We start from the raw sequence: 12,395 nt of genomic DNA, 5'->3' as shown, positions 1-12,395 counted from the left end.
TGATGGATTCCTATCGCTATAAGCTTCTGTTAGCCTATGGCTATCTGAAGCTGAAAGGTGATGGAGCTGAGGAGAGGAGGAGGATGAGGTCTAGCTGGACCAAGGAGTGGCTGATGAGGAGGGAGACTCTCTCCCATATGCCCCTGTTGATGGAGAATAGGGAGAACAACCCGGGTGATTACCACAACTACATGCGTATGGATGATGCCACTTTCCAGGAGTTGCTGCGTCTGGTTACCCCTACATCCAGAGGCCGGAAACCGGCATTAGGAATGCCATTCTGGCTGAGGAGAGGCTCATTGCTACCCTGAGGTACCTGGCTACAGGAAGGTCCTTTGAAGACCTGAAGTTTGGGACTCTCATTTCCCCCCAAGCTTTGGGGCACATCATTGTCAATGTCCTGAAGTTCCACTACTTTAAGGTGAGTAAAAAACTACACATTTTTTTTTCTGGTAAAAGAAAATGTTTTTTTGTTTTTTTTCACAATGAGGGAAGAAATCAACCAACATGGCTGTAAATATCAATAAACATATTTTTACTTGAAAGCAAAACCAACATGGCTGTTTTAATGTTTACCAAAACTAACATGGTTTAAATGTATAAAAACTGCTATATCAACAAGTTTTATCTCTCCCAATAGCTAGGCAGCTGTATGGTATACGGTGTGTCAGACGACGGATTGAATAGGGCAAGAAGCATATGGCGCAAGTCCAGATTGAGGCCCCGGCATTCCCCAATCTGTCCTTGCGCCATGCATTTGGTGACCCTGTCCAATCCGCATCATCCACACTGTGGGCCTGATTCAGAGCCGCTTGCTAGTTGCGATCGCTAGCACGATGTGTATGCAAATTGTGTTGGCAGTGCTACCGCACAGCAATGCATTAGCACGCCCAGTATTTCTTAGAGAGCGATCACATAGTGTATGCAAACACCCACCAGCCTGTCTTTAGATGCCCACTTGTGCACGTCATGTCCAGGAAGTGTATGCAATCATCTGTACATCGGATAACATTGGATGCGATCGCAGCGCTTGAGGTTGACCATACCCTACCGCAAGCACTGCGAGCACTTCAGTGTAAAAACAAGCCAGGTGACGTGTATTGTGATGCTGTCTTTTAATTAAGCACATCTCTAAAATGCCATTGAGATGCTCAGGTACGCCTGTGTTTGCACCTCCACTCCCCCGTTTTTAATGGCCAGCCCCTGTTACCACCTTCAAACGGCTTCCCCTGTCACTCACTCTGCTGCGCTGTCTATGCGCAGCGAGCGAATGCATTGTGAACTACGCATGCGCACAATGCAAACAGACTGCATACCATCGGCAGCAGCGAGAGTATGCATCTTAGAGAGCTGGTCTGAATGAGCTCATGTATACCATAAAACTTGTTGATACCGAAGGCAAAGACCTTCTGAAAACTATTTTATCCTTTTCAGAACTCAACATATTTTTATCAATGTAAAACTGCTATATCAACAAGTTTTATCTCTCCTAATAGCTAGGCAGCTGCATCGTATACAGTGTATCAGATGATGGATTGAATAGGCCAAGAAGCACATGGCGCAAGTCCAGATTGAGCCCCCGGCATTCCCCAATCTGTCATTGCGCCATGTGTTTGGTGACCCTGTCCAATCCACGTCATCCGCACCGTATGCAGGGGCTATTGGGAGAGATAAAACTTGTTGATATTTAAAATTTACTATAATTTAAAAAAATTTAAATGGGGGTGGCTCCTCATCCTCCGCCAACATGGCTCTGTAAAGAACCTCTGAGGATGTGGAGGGGTTTGTGGGTTCGGGAGTAAGGTAAGTGGGATGGGGTGTAGGGTGTGATGGGGTTGGTCCCAGTTGTGTGGCCTGGTAGCTTGGTGGTGGGTAGGAATGGGATGAGGATGATACATAGCGTGGCTGCACCATTGTCAGGGACAGAGGCTCATCGGTCAGCCTTGTTGTGGTGCCCAGCTGCTTCAATCTCCCCCCGGATCACTGTCTCATAGATGATCCTCTGGGCATGGATTTGTTGGCATTCAACCATTTCCCGGAGACTACTGGCTCTATGAGTGCCCAGGTGGTCGAACATGTCCGGGGGCTTTTGTAGGGCCTGCTCAACTTGTTTAAGGTGCGGATCTGGCTGCGCCTGGGTCTTGCGTTGATACCTACACCATCTTGAAGCAGGCTGAGTAAATTCGGCCTCGCTCTCACTTCGGGTGACCATTTGTAGACTAGTGGTGAGGTTTAGGTCTGGTGTTGTAGATTGTTGGAGGAGAGAGAGAAAAGATTAATGTTAATAACATGTTTTGTAATATTTTTTTTTCTTTCATTTTTCTAGTTCCAACAATGGTGGAGGAGTGGCAGACCATTGCTGAGGAATTTGAAGGTGCTATAGGTGGAATTTCCCCAACTGCGGTGGAGCCATTGATTGCAAACATATCTGCATTAACCCACCTGCCCACAGCCGATCCTTTTATTACAATTATAAGGTTTTTTTAAGTATAGTGCTCATGGCGGTGGCGAACGCCAATTATGAGTTTATTTTTGTTGATGTGGGCAAAACTGGCAGTGCTTCTGATGGAGGGTCTTTTAAACTAACCCTCTTCTATGAGAGACTTAACTCCAACCATCTGAATTTGCCAACTACAGTGGCAACGAAGCATGGCCTAAACTACATTTTTGTGGCTGATGAGGCGTTGGCTCTCTACGAACACTTGCTGAAGCCATATGCGCAAAGGGGCCTGTGGAAAAAAAAGAGCTTCTTCAATTACCATCTAAACAGGGCACAGAGGATAGTGGAAAACACCTTTGGCATTTTCTGCAACCGATTCAGAATTTTCCATATGGCTATAAATATTCATGTGGACAAAATAGATTCAGTCATCTTGGCCTGTTGTGTCCTCCACAATTTCCTCCGCAAAACTTTGTCTATACAACAGAGGACAGTAGACACAGCTATAACAGATGACCCGGACCATCTACAGGAGACATTGCAAGTGCCCTCTGTGGCCCCATCTGCAGTTGTGGAGTCAACAAGGACTGCACGGGCTAAAGAGGTCAGGGAAGTCTACTTTAATGGAGTGGGGGCAGTACCATGGCAGGAGGACAGTATCTGCTAGTGTGATATGGACAATTGTGGTCTAGTGAACTTTTAAAAAACATTTGGCATGGTGTGTATGCACTATGTCTGTACTTACCACATCCAAAGAGGATGGAAGTTCTGTTTCAATGGGGTCCTCTTGCTGCTCCTCGGGGACACTCTCAACCATGAGCACTTGGGAATCTCGCTGCGGCTCCTGCTCATGCAGGAACTTGAGGAGGTTGAAGTACCACAAGGCAGTGGTGTATTCCTCATCTGCCCATGCTCCAGATGCCTGGGACTCCTGCTGTTTTTTATTTTCTTTGATGTACACTGTACGTAAATTCTCTATTTTAGCTTTCACCCACTTCGGGGAAGCCTTGTTGTGGAATGGCTTGCTGAAAGATACAAGCTCTTCAATTGCAGCAGCTCTCTTGTATTTATTGCTGTAGTTGAGCCCCTTTAAGCACCACAGACATTAGTGGGCGTGATAGGGCTCGAGAAAACCAATGACGAATTGGCGCTCTCTTGCACTGGTCATTCTGTGGGAAAACAGAAAAAAAATGTTTATAAAATTTGAAAATTTTAATGTTTTAACAGTTGAAGTATTTTAATTAGTTAACATGTTTTTAATGTGTTCTTTTTACATTTTAAAGTTTGAATGTTTTACCAGATGAATTATTTTAATTAGTTGATATGTGTTTTTAATGTGTTCTAAATAAATTTTGAAACCTGTGTCAGTTTATTTTTATAGTACATTTCTTTTTTTTAAACAATTGGGGGGACAACTTGCATTGTGCTACACTGTCATAACATTGGCTGGGGCAGTGGGTACATTGCAGGTGCGGTGTATATTAACCATTGATGAGCTAGTACGTTGGTGGCATAGGGTACATTGGGGGTGCAGTAGTTAATAAGCATTGTAGGTGCAAGGGTTAATACTCATTGGTGGGGCAGTGGACAATACCCACTGCATCAGTACAAAGCCAAACACGGCTTATCTAGCATGTATAAAACCTTAGTTACCAAATATCTTTATTTCACAGCATTTATACTAACTGAACAAACTTAAATCTTATACCTTAAAGCTAATGGAAACTTGTAAGTGAATATGTAATGTGTGAGTGTACGGGGTTGATATGAAGACGCTAGTTAACATGGTGCGGATGCGTGCACATTTTGCTACTAAACAGTGTTTTTCTTATGCATTCGCTAATATGCGACTAGTTAACAGCGCTACTATGCGTATTATTATATATATGAGAAATGATGGAAGATGCAATCGCATGGTGCTAATAGTAATCTCGCCATATGTACTTAATTGTGAGTTTATCTAAAATGGCGTTTGGGCGGCCATTCGCAAAATGGCGGCTTGTGATCTTATTTCCAAGATGGCGTCTTGTGGCCAGTCGCAAGATGGCGTCACTGCGATTCAATTTTAAACTGAACTTGTCTCAGCCAATTACTCAGCTTCGACAGTCCACCCTTAGATAGCAAACAACATGCTATCACAATCTACTCTTTGAATTTAATTTAGGCTTACATTTACATATTATTTAGTGTTATTGTGGGATGGCACAAGGTGATTCTTAATCCATCAATAATGTGTCTCTGGGTGAGGACATAAAACTACTATTATACGCACACCGCGGATCTTGGAAGATCATGTGAAAGGTGTGGGAATGCACCAGTCTTTTAAAAGCAGGCTTGAAGGGGAATTGAGACTTTACATTATCTGAGGTGTTTTAAAAATAACATTTCAATAATACATTCTATGCACATCTAAATATAATACATCAAATGATGGTATTTCCTAGTTCAGGGTTGTAATGCAGTTCTATATTTACTTCAGTATACATATTGTCATTACTGACCACCATCATAGTTTCGTTCTTACGTTTTACTCTGTTTTTACATTTTCCACACTTCAACACAATAGGAACACACCGGACGCATATGCCAATTACTATGATGACAATTAGTATAAGGATCAAGAATTTGCCTATGCTGGCGATCACTTCCTGGACCCATTCCCCTATACCTGAGAACCATTTTACTGGGTTCAGCCATGAAACCCATCCTTCTATCTTTTCCCCTACTTCAGCCACTGAAGCGTTATGGTTCTTACGAAACTCCCATTTTAGCTGCAGAATTTCATCCATCTTTCGGTCTATCACCTCCTTGGGGTCGCTAGTATCATTGGTGACATAGGTGCAACATTTTACTCCGAACTGGGTGGCCAATGTTACGCAATACCCTCCAGTAACAGCAGTTAAATAATTCAACACTAGTCTGTGTTGCACCAGTTCTTGCTTGTACGCTTGCAATTCTTTCCCTATATACCTGAATGTGTCATCGTACATCTCAGTGATATTATCTATCAATTTAGCTAGTTCCTGAATATACCTAAAATTTAATGTACCCCGAGCAATCCTGGTGGGATCCAATGCGACTAAAACTTGAAAGCCAGTTGTCTCACTGATTAACTGAGTGGCTTTATGCACATCACCAGGTATCATATTTCTTTTGCTTCTGTGTTCATATTGTGTGTGAAGGTATGGTGACGGTGTGATTTTATGTATACCTAACATTTCAACATGTGTGAGGGTCATAGCTTCTGGTACTACTCTTCCCAGGTAACACAAACCTTCGGAACTCGGGGAGAGCCATTTATATGCTTTTCTTCCACAGATGAAATATACATTATAAGGGAGAACATAAGGAATGGTGTGCATCATTATCATTAAGCACATTTCCCTTGCAAACAATCCTATTTCTGGGTCTTCCATCTGGTAAATGCAAGTTTCTGGCTGTATTTTAGCACAATAACCATTTGGCAACTTACCAATAATTTCTTTGGTGGGACTCAATGTATACCGATACCTAAAATGTTTCCCACCAGACTTAATTGAGCGTAACAGATCATGGTTTATGGACTCATTATCAGCTCTTTGTGAGGTCATCGTCTGATTATTCCCCGTCATTTCCCAACTCCCGGGTTTATTGGGGTTGGTTATGTTTAAACACAAAAGTGATCTATCTACTTGGAATTGATAGAGTTTGAAATGAGGTGGTTTGGATGAGAGGAATTTTCCATCCAATGTTTTCCCTTTTTGTAATTCTAAAATTTCCGTGGTATTCAGCGGAAATGGCACCAACCATACATTATGCTGTCCCTGTGGTACATGTGAACACACCCAGCAATCATTTTGATTTAACACTGCCTACCATACTATGATAATCCTCTAAAGGATACCCACCCCAGTATGGGTTATATTTAGGTTGGCACCATTGGATACAGTTCTCATCAACTAGGGACCCACAAAGCTCACAAATACAGGAATCTTCAGACGATTAACCTCCGCACTTTCCACGAGTATCCGGAATGATAGCTCTCTTAACAATAACAGTACTAGGATTGGTCAGACACTCCCCTGATTGGCATTGCACTCCTCCTGACTCCACTCCATCGGCACTGGCATCAGCTCCCATTTTCTTGATCGGTCTCCCATCACAGAAACTGGATATTCCCGAACCGACCAAGATGGTGAACACTCTAAAAGAGAATATGAAAATGAACACAGCAGGCCCATCCATTGTCACAACAAGACCTGCAGATTTCTCTTAGTTCATGTATCTCACTATAACCTGTTCAATCCTCTCGGAACAAGCTCGCGGGCGACAGGTCCACACTATCAGCTTGGTCTCCAACTTGTTTCTCCACCGGTTGATTGACCTTTTTGCAGTGAGTGGAATGGACCCAGGTATCTCTCTCAGCCACCTTCAAGGATGTAGTACTCATCAGCAGCACCTGGTACGGACCTTCCCACCGATCATTCAAACAACCTGAACTCAAGAAATTTCTGATCATAACATATTCTCCTGGTTCAACATCATGACAGTTAGTTTCAGGCATATCATGGGACAACAAGTTCAGTTTCTGCTGCTGTTGCTTTAACTGCTTACTCATTGATATAAGATACTTTACAGTTACCCTTCAAGTCTTCCTGCGGACTTATAATCAAATGAGGTTGTCTATCGAACAATATTTAAAATGGGGACAGATTTAGAGGGGGTCTAGGAGTGGTCCTTATGCTATGTAAGACCAAAGGTAACGCTTCTGGCCATCCTAGTCCAGTCTCTGCCATGATTTTACTTAATTTATTTTTAATTGTCCCATTCATCCTCTCTACCTTGGCACTGGCCTGCGGTCGATAGGGGGTGTGAAGTCGGCTATTAATACCCATCAGCTTACACATGTTTTGAAAAACATCACCTGTGAAATGAGTACCCCTGTCACTTTCAATGATTCTAGGGATACCATACCTGCATACAAATTCCTGAACTATTTTCTTGGCAGTAAATGCAGCACTATTAGTGGCCGCTGGATAGGCCTCAACCCAGTTAGAAAATACGTCTGTGCACTCTAATACATACTTAAGGTTCCTGCAGGGTGGTAATTGGATGAAATCAATTTGTATAACCTGGAAAGGTCCACCAGTCGATGGAATGTGGGACGGCTTGGTAGGGATCGCTTTCCCTATGTTCTTCCTCAAGCAGGTCAGACAGAACATTGCTATCTTTTCTGCTTGTGAAGAAAAACCTGGTGCGCACCAGTATGCCCTCACCAACTTGCACATACCTTGTTTGCCCAGATGAGTCAGACCGTGTGCTGCCTCAGCCAGGCTGGGGTAATATGCCTTGGGGGCTACTGGCTTACCTTGTCCGTCCCTCCAGAGCCCGGAAGACTCTTGCCCACATCCCTTTGACTTCCAAATGGATTTTTCCTGAATTGAACACAAGTTTTGCATCTCAATTAATTTCAGCATATCAATTGTTTGGAATTACATAATTGTTTCAGTTGGAGAAAACATTTTTAACCCTGCTGCCCATTTTGCAGCTTCATCGGCTCTGTTGTTGCCCAGTGACACCGGGTCATCCTCACATGTGTGGGCTTTGCATTTAATTACTGCCACCGCTTTGGGCAGTTGGATTGCTTCTAAAAGATGTTTTATGTGTCGGGAATGTGCAAGTGGTGTGCCTGCTGCTGTCATAAAATTTCTCAGACGCCATAGAGCCCCAAAATCGTGCACCACCCCGAACGCATACCTCGAGTCAGTGTAAATGTTAGCAGATTTGCCTGCTGCCTGTTCACACGCTCGAGTTAGTGCTACTAACTCTGCCACCTGGGCTGAGTGAGGAGAACCAAGAGGTTTAGCTTCTATGATGTCTGTGTCATTTACAACAGCATAACCTGTACATAATTCACCTGTGTCTGTTTGTCTATGACAACTCCCATCCGTATAAAAGGTCACATCCACATTCTCTAAAGGTGTGTCATGTATGTCAGGTCTAGCAGTAAAGGTCTGATTCAGATATGTCATACAATCGTGCATATCATTATGTCCGCTGAACTCACCTCCCACCAGCAACTCGCCTCCTTCCACCCTTTGTACATCATGTTGTACATATGGTAGATACATTGCTGGATTCAGCGTACTGCAACGTTTAACAGTAATGTTTGTGGGTGTGATTAGAGCTAGTTCCCATTTGGTGAACCTAGCCAAGGAGATGTGTCTGGTTTGAGCTGAGTTCAACAAAGCAGACACAGCATGGGGAGTGTAGACAATCATATCATGTCCCAATACTACATCCTCACTTTTATGCATCAATAGAGCGGTAGCTGCTACCCTTCTCAAACAGGTGGGGAGTGATCTTGTTACAGTGTCCAATTTGGCACTGTAGTATGCTACGGGCCTACTGGCATCACCATGTTTTTGTGTAAGGACACCTGCAGCACAACCATCGCCTTACGTACAATACAAATCAAAAGGTTTTTCATAATCAGGTATTCCCAATGCAGGAGCTCTTGTCAGACTATCCTTAAGATTAAGGAAAGCCTGTTCTGATTCCTCTGTGTGTATGATACGATCGGGTTTTGAGGAAGAGACTAATTCCTGTAAAGGTAAGGCCAAAATAGAAAAACCTGGGATCCACATTCTACAGTATCCACACATTACCAAGAAGGTATGAATTTGCTGTTGATTCTGCGGCAGTGTCATGTTTTGTATGGCCTGGATTCTATCTGTTGTAAGATGTCATAACCCCTGGGTTAGGCAGTGTCCCAAATATTTTACTCTGGATTGGCACGGCTGAAGTTTGTCCTTAGCCACCTTGTGTCCTGTTTGCGAGAGATGAAGTAACAAAAGTTTAGTATCATTCAAACATGACATAAACGAGTCAGAACATAGCAATAAATCATCCACATATTGAATTAGAACAGATCCATTGGTAGGTTGGAAAGATTGTAAACAGTCGTGCAATGCCTGGGAGAAGATACTGGGGCTGTCTATGAAACCTTGGGGTAACTGTGTCCATGTGTATTGTAAACCTCTGTATGTAAATGCAAATAGGTACTGACAGTCAGGGTGGAGAGGCACAGAGAAGAAAGCAGAACAGAGGTCAATGACAGTGAAATGGGTTGCATTTGGTGGGATCTGCATCAGAATGACAGCTGGATTTGGCACTACAGGGAATTGGCTCTCTACCGCCTTATTAACACCTCTAAGGTCTTGAACTAGCCTATAGCCCCTCCCACCACTTTTCTTCACTGGGAAGATGGGACTATTGGCTACACTAGCTGTACGAACTAAAATTCCCTTTTGCAATAATCGCTCAATTATTGGAAAAACCCCTAATTCTACCTCCTGTTTAAGTGGGTACTGAGGAATTTTTGGAGCTTGCCTACAGCTTTTTAAGTTTACCATTACGGGACTTACGTTTGCCATTAAATCCAGTGCCCTGTCCATCTTTAATCCAAAGGGAATCTGGAATTAGGGACAACATTTCATCTATCTGAGATGGATTTTCATTTAAACTTGTAGAGTGATACGTTATCCTTTGGGGAGCGTCCAACATATCCCGCACCTCGTGTGCCACTGTCTGGGATGTCTAAATATACACCATCAGGGGTGCAATATATAACACATCCCATCTTACATAACAAGTCTCTGCCCAGTAGGTTAGTAGGAGCCGCAGCAGCCAGGAGAAAAGAATGCCTGGTATGCAACGGCCCAATAGTAACCTCTGTGGACTTTGTTAAAGGATAATGTTCCACTTTACCTGTTACATCCATGGTTGGTACTGTCTCATTGGTCACCTGTAAATTAATGAGAGATTTTATCACTAACCTGGTCGCCCCTGTGTCTACAAGAAAAGGATGTTCAGTACCAGCTACATCAACCATCATGACCGGTTCTTCCCTAGTACTTCCTGTTAACCGGACTATCTGTAGACTACAGGTATAACCTGACCCCTAGCGTTGGCTACCATTCTCCAATAAAGCATTTACGGCCACAATTGGAGCTGGTGCCTGCTGGACATTTGCTGGCCTCTGTGCATATCCCTTATGGGGATATCCAGGTCTTCCCTTATTTGGGGTCCTACTCTTTTTACTGTACAGTTTCTACTTAAATGTCCTGGTTGTTTACAGTTAAAACATGTTAGTGTATTGGGTGAAGACGTGCTGTTGTGAGGTTTGAGCAGAGGGTAAAGGTGGTGGGTATGGGTAAGGATAGGGAGGGTAAGGGTATTGTGGGGGATAAGAAGTTGGTGGGTAGTATGGGACCTGTGGTTGCATCGGGTTAGTGGGATAGAGTTGTGTTTGTTGTTGTGTGGGGTTAGTGAGAGCACATACTTGTTCAGATGTGAGTGTGTGTGCAAGTGCAAGTGTGTCTGTTGGCTGTGATGTTATCGTCATTACATCCAGATCTTGTATACTGACAGCCATTAGTTTTTCGCTCTGGGCTTCTCTCTTCTTGTAGATGTTTTTATCATGTTCGATGGCGGTTTCTATGAGGGTATCTATTGTGAGTCCCCGCCAGCCAGGCTGTGAGGTCTGAACCCGGGTTTTTAAACTCTCTTTCAGACCGTCCACGAGTATCGTGACTATCATTCCCCTGTGGTGAGTGCTATCTTTAATATCTTCTTTCCCAGTGTACTGGGTGATTGCCTGCAGAGCCCGGTTGCAATAATCTTCTGCAGATTCACTCTCCACTTAACTACTAATGGAAAATATATACCCAATTGAGTTACAATGCGGGAAATGTTACCTTGGTTTACTTGGTTTGTTAAGGGAACGTCACCATCCAATATACAATCCGCGATAAATTTTGTCACGTCGGTATTGCGTGGCAGGCAGGCAGGCCCTTAACACCACACGCCAATCTTTATTAGTTGGCTCATGTGAACTACCCAAATTTCTCAAAAATCTTTGACATTTGGCTTGTTCCTTTTTGGGATCGGGGAAGTCATTTATGATGGAATTTAGTTCTGCTCTTGTCCAAGGACAGTGCATTACTACTTCCCTCGTGGGCACTACACCTTTTGCATCTGCATTTCCATTTGGACCGGTTATTGTCAAAATGGGATGCAGACCAGCAGCGTTGCTACCTTTGACCTGGTTACCTGGCTGGGGGTTAGACTGCTGCTGCTACGTATGGTATGAACGACTTCCTCTACGGGTGCAGTGGGTGTTAACACTTCCCTTGCTGTTACCGATGGAGATGGCGGCACCACTCGTGATTGTGGTGCTGCAGCACCTATCATTTGCACAGCATGGGAAATGGCAGACATTACAATAGGCTCATCATCCACATCATAAACATTTTCCTTATGGTTGCTTAAGAGAGGGTACAATTTGCTTTTTACATTTTTATGGGTATTTTTGGTAACTGTACTTGCACCTCCAACCACATAAGGTGGGGGAGGTGAGCATGAACTGCTGGCAATACTCTCCATGACGCTACCTTGCTGCACGTGCGCGCCATTTTGCGGCTCGCCCGAATTGCAATTTAGCGTTGCGGATGTATTCTCTGGCAATGTGCTTGCAACGCTAGTTTGCGTCGTTTGCACATTTTTTAGCAACGCATCCCCTTCATGCTGCCACAGTTTTAAACATTCATAATATTTAACCTTTTTCTCTCGGGAGCGCATCAAACTGATGTGATCCCGGACATTATCTAATACATTTTTATCAAAACTACCAATTCTGGGAAACGGTCTAACACTCTTCATCATCATTTTAAACCATACATCACAATACCTTATTGCATAGGTACCGTACTTAGTATGCATAATACGATGAGCCAATCCGATCGGCGCCTCCATTAGCAGCACATCATTGTCTAACATCTCTACTGTTTGCGCGGCTCCCATTCTGAGACAAAAATCCTACGCTTTTCAATGTACGCCTGCTACTGTGTATAGAACGGTAAAGCTGCTTACCGAGCGACTAGCACTTAGCCCTTAAAGGTCATACGGTACCTTT

The sequence above is a fragment of the Taudactylus pleione genome, unplaced genomic scaffold (genome assembly GCF_031769625.1).
Source record: "Taudactylus pleione unplaced genomic scaffold, aTauple2 ptg000036l, whole genome shotgun sequence".
Taxonomy (NCBI): Eukaryota; Metazoa; Chordata; class Amphibia; order Anura; family Myobatrachidae; genus Taudactylus; species Taudactylus pleione.
Note: the sequence above shows the minus strand (reverse complement) of the source record.